Here is a 5,753-nt window from a genome sequence, read left to right as displayed (position 1 = left end):
TAAAAAAAACACTAGTCTATTACCGACTACTTCTTATTGTTTGGCTGTATAAATCTGTTTTAAAGAAATCATAAAAAACCTACAAAAAAAACTACGTCAGAGAATTAAATGTCATTTCATTAATTGAAAATAAACTTTAGAATGCAAATTTGCTAATGTGCCCGTTTTTGTATTGCAGAGGTTTTATTTACTGCATATGATAAAAATAGGTTCGTATTCTCCATTTTTCTTTAACCATTTAACGATATTTCATTAGTTTATACTATAGTATATAGTATGTGTTCCACATAAGACGCAACGCATTTGCGAGCCTTCTGGCAATGTGTGTCCATGAGCGGTGGTATCACTTAACATCATGTGAGCCTAGTGCCCGTTTGCCACCTATTACATGTAAAAACAAAATAAACAAGAATACCTGAGCTTATTAATCGAGGACATACATTCGTAGGCAGTTTCACGGTCAGGTTTCATCTAAAAATATCTTCGTTAATGCCAAAGCGAAGTGACAGATTGTTAACAAGCTGTCAGTCAGAAGAATGACATCTGACAATAACAAGACGTTCAATTCAACATTTTGTTTTCAATAACTGAGACACAATTAATTACTTACTATATACCTACAGTTATCACTTAATAAAATAGCATATATACGAGTACGATAAGGCTTACACTAAGATTATGTTATTATATTTAAAATTAGACGACCTCCGAGGGAGTGAAGGCCTCCAAATTCTTCCATTTTTCTCTCATCTACGCTACAATTTCCCCCGTTATCTCTTCTATTTCATTTTCCCAGGTTTCTAGTGGTCATTTTTTTCTCTTCCCACTGGGCAGTACAAATTGTTGGTGATTTTAATAAAACTGTCTTACTAAAGTTATCAGCAGATAATCTTTAAAACTAAAAAAACGTTTGGTTTCTACAGACGAAAAAATATACAGTTTACGTCATTAGTAATATTAACAAAATTCTAATATGTGTAAATAATAAATCATGTAATTTATAAATCACGGACTGTAATAATTAAATTAATCTTAGTTGCCAGTTCATAATTTACACAGACAATACAAGAATATTATTACAGCGAAATAAGCAATAAATAACTACCCACACGCTAATACAATTTCAAACGCACGTTTCAACGACATTTTCCTTTGAGATATTCTGAATTATACTAGAACAGATTTAATTTTAATTGTTATGTGATTTAACCTTATGTATTTGAATTAATTGAGAACAGTTGCTTGTTATTCTCGGAATTTTATGATAATTCTGATTTATATTTATTTCATACGAAACATGTCAAAGCGTATCAATAATTAATTACCTACGAGTGAAACAATTTATTAACTCATATAATATACAACTTTAACGAATAAATACATAAAATACCCTTATAATTAAATAAAGTTAGCAATTAATATTCTTATTACATTGATATATATTTCCAACACACAAAAATAGAGTAATATACAATATTCTTAACCTACGAAGTCCCGAAGGTCCCTGTTGCATTATACCTTTAATGGCATTTCGACGTTGTATTGCCATACTTATTCGTTGACCGAGGAAAACACCAGGTCTGGCGTCACCGATACTACCAGGAGCCAAGTTAAATCTCTAATTAGCGCCTGTGCACTGGAACCCCACGGTCCCGGAGTCTCTTATATTCTAATTATATTAAGGATATATTCATAAGTATGTTCAGCTATAAGAGCGAGGACTATGCGAGGACACCATTGAGCTACGTTGGTTTCATCTTTAATTATTCTGAATTTGTATATTAAAAATTATATTTGCTATGAATCCCAGAATATCCACCTACATATAAACGATAAGAAAAATCTACGGCTCGTAAAGAGAATGCGGACTTAATTGACATAAAAAAACAAATTTTAAGAGATTAAAAACTAACTTCAAAGAGCGTATTACAGATGTCGATGACAGAGCTCCATAAGGTGTTATAAAAGGCCATGAATCACGTCACGATGAAAGGGAATTTTCGATCGTATATATCACAAATTTAATTCAATAAAAACGCAATAAACAAGCTTCAGGGATGAGTCCATATTTATCTCGACGCTGACACAAATCGTTCAGCGCGTGCATTTGAATTGCAAAACGGCCAATTAATTCTGACATAATTGCTTCAGGGAAGCTTGCGGTTGCATCGCTTTATAATAATTTTAGATTTTAAAGAATGTACCTATCACTCTCATCATAAATTTTAGTTGGCAATAATGTACTTTGATTGTGTAATATCAGAATTAAATAAATAAGAACCTCAGCCGATTTTTTTCGTGATCATTTGTCAATCTTACTGGGAAGTAGGTGATTAGCTTCCAGTGCCATACGCTGTTCACTTTTTGGGTCTAAGGACAGCCGGTTTCCTTCAATATTTTCTTTCATACGAGCGAATGTTAAATGCGCACATAGACAGGAAATCCATTGGTGCTCAGGGATCGAATCTACGTCCTCGCGCTGAAGTCACTTATAATAGTTCGACAAAGTTTCTTGCATTTTGATTATCACGTTTTAAATAAGGACAATCTATTTTAAATCTTTTTGGTTATAAATATGCTTTTAAATTTAAGTTGATAATTATCCGTCAGAGCGGCTAGTTGCCATGTTTAAATAACAAATGAAACGAAATTAACCGAATCTCTGTAAACATTGTCGACGCTCAGATTTCAAACCCTGCATGACATGCTTGTTTTGGAAATGAAAAGCTGTGGAGACGCTTTCGTTAGAGCGTAAGCCTAAAGCTACTCTGCTTATGCTCTTAAACGTGTTGTTGACAAATGATAGTTGAGTTTTTATTCAGAACCTGTAGGGTATAAACCGAGAGATTACAGATATTGTTTATTCTCATACAAACTAAAGGTTTACTGATTTTTAAATATCTTTTACCCAATAATAGTATCAGAATAAATATTAAAATTAAGGGCTTTAACGACCAATGTACAGCTTGCCTGCCAGCGGACTGTGAAATGTGTGTTTAATTTTTTTGTAATAAACATCAGCAGTATGATATGAGTATAACTAACTAAATGACAAGGTGGGATCTAAGAATATAATAACCCTTCGGATCTCTAAGCCCTGATAATGAATATATAAATAAGTACGCGATGTCTTCACCAACAGACCTAAAGTAGGAGACGAAGTCCTACCTGGTGGGATTCTCTGAAATCAGCAGCAGGCAGTCTCACCACTATAATTAAGGGCTTGAAGGAGTCTTCGCCACTTTGAGAGGAACCGATAAATTAATAAGACGCAATATTCCAATGTGGTATATTGTTATAAATAATATCTTAAATACTACTAACACCTATTCACCTATTCTATTACAACAAACTTTCAACTTACTGTAGCTTTGTGTATTCTTTTAATGAGGTTTTATGTTTTTCTTGCTAGTTTGAAATTTTTATGTTCTAATTTAATTGATGTGTATGTGTGAGAATAAAAATCTCCCAAAGCATAAATTAAATATGAAGCTGTCTCTATACATTCCCTGTGCACCCCCATCAGTGCGAGCCGCTAATGGTTCTGAAGTATTGGCATTGCTCTTGGCTTTTCGCTTTATTTATGTCCCTTATACATTAACGATTGTTACAGCTGTTATAATAAATTGTTGTCGCTACATTACGACGTTTTTATTGTCGCCATCTCTCCGTAGGTACGGATTAGACATCACTATGTGTTACGTGTTTTATTTTAGCAAAACGAGCCGCATTCATTCTAAAGTTCCTCAGCATCTTGATATAAGTCTTCCACGGTCCGCTTCACAAGACACTTTATTTTGCCAACTAGATACCAGTCCCAGGGAGATACGACCTTCAATTGTTAAAAGAAAGAGTATACTCCTCCATTAAAGGCCAGCACCCACTGGGTGTCCATGGGCGATGACTGCCATTACTGGGCGTTCCGTAGGCTCGTATAGTATAGAAAATATGTATATTTCTTATTTTGATGTATCAGTTTACGACAGCCATGATCAATATTTTATTTAGAACGTATTTTGAGTGTTTCTGAATAGTTTTGCTAGTTTAAAGATTGTGGTTGTTTAGTTGTTTTGTCAATATTTATTAAAGAATAGGCTACCACATACTTCTCCTTCCATTCTATCTGAATTATTGAGAAGATACCATAAAAAGAACAACATATTGTTTTACTTGCTTTGATCTAGAGAACGGCACCTTTGCCAATCGGACAGGAGCTTGGAGCTCGCGTAGGTCTTTCTCCACGGCGGTCTTTTCAGCGATATCTGGGCCTGCCGATGAGACGGCATCGGTTCGGTTTCCAATATAGGTTTTTAACACAGCAATCTTCTCCCATTTACTGAAGATGACGAGTCCAACGGAAAGACTCCGTCCATTCGGACGGGCTTTACTTTACCAATTATCTTAGCTTCACCTATCAGGTTTGGGATATGTTCCCTTCTTCCTGACGAAACTTATTTTTGATACAAAACAATTTCAACGAATTTAGCTCACTCATAAATTTTTCTATTAGTCCTAATAACGTGGACTCGAAATCGCGAGTATCAGCTAGTACTTTTTATTAAGCTTATAATTTAAAGTGTCGTTTGTGCGCGCGTCACGGGTAATTGCGCAAATAAATCAGACATTATCTGCCTCTCGAAGCAACAGAACAAAACGAACCCGACTCGAACAAATGACCGCTATTTTTCTTCGGCATCCGTAGCGGAGGACTCTGTCAATATATCTGCGGCCGCGGCTCGAGATGTGAGCTGCAGCGGTTTGATTAAATAGATATCATATTAATTGATTTTTACTGTGAAATTATTTTTTATAATAGACGATAGGCAAAACGTTTTGAGACTTAGTTTGATAAAATTAAAGTGTACTTATAGTTTTTTTTAATATAGAACAGTGTGAAAACGGGTAGAAGCCTCATCTGATGTTAAGTGATACCGTATGGGCACTCACATTGCCAGAAAGCTTGTAAGTGCGTTGCCGGTATTTTAAGAATTGACACGCTCTTTTCTTAAAGTAAGAGAGAATTTATTAAACCTCCAGATTTAGAACATTCATTAAGTGCAAAAGAATATGAAAAACAGGTTCTTGTTACAAATCTGGTTAAACACGAAACGATGCTTCAATTTATATTTATTAATGTAAATTGAAGCATCATAATTATAGTGATCACGGTCGCTCATACCTTGCCCCACCCAAGACTCCCCATCTGCCGCCCTAACCAATGTTATATTTTATTTGCGCCATAAATTAGATTTTATTACACATATTTTGTCGTGTTATTATAACTAATGTACCCATTCTTAAATCGCATGTAACGCTACGCTTTTTCTCTCGTTGCGTTTCACCCTCTATTATAAATTACTTGATGACGGTAGTTTGCAAAATAAGCGGATTTGTGTTCGCCAAACGGGAATTTATGGGTATAGTTCTTTAAACATTTATCTTAAATAAATCTATTTATCAGAATAAACTTATCAGTTTTAGAAGCTCTTTAATTTTACACTATTTCCTAAATTCTATCAGCTAGGAAAATCGTTTTTTTTTTAGAAGTTTACGAAATCTTAATATCGAACTACATATATATTAAATAAAATAATTACAAATGTTTTAAATGCAAGCAATGAGAATGATTTTTATTACATTTAAGTATGGTTAAGTAGGCTATTACTCAAAATGATTGATCAAAATTTATTTGCGTAATAACAAAAACTATTATAGTCCGTAGGTTTAAGGGTGGCAGTGTGAAAAATAGCGCA

This window comes from Pieris brassicae, chromosome 6 (assembly GCF_905147105.1).
Source record: "Pieris brassicae chromosome 6, ilPieBrab1.1, whole genome shotgun sequence".
Taxonomy (NCBI): domain Eukaryota; kingdom Metazoa; phylum Arthropoda; class Insecta; order Lepidoptera; family Pieridae; genus Pieris; species Pieris brassicae.
Note: the sequence above shows the minus strand (reverse complement) of the source record.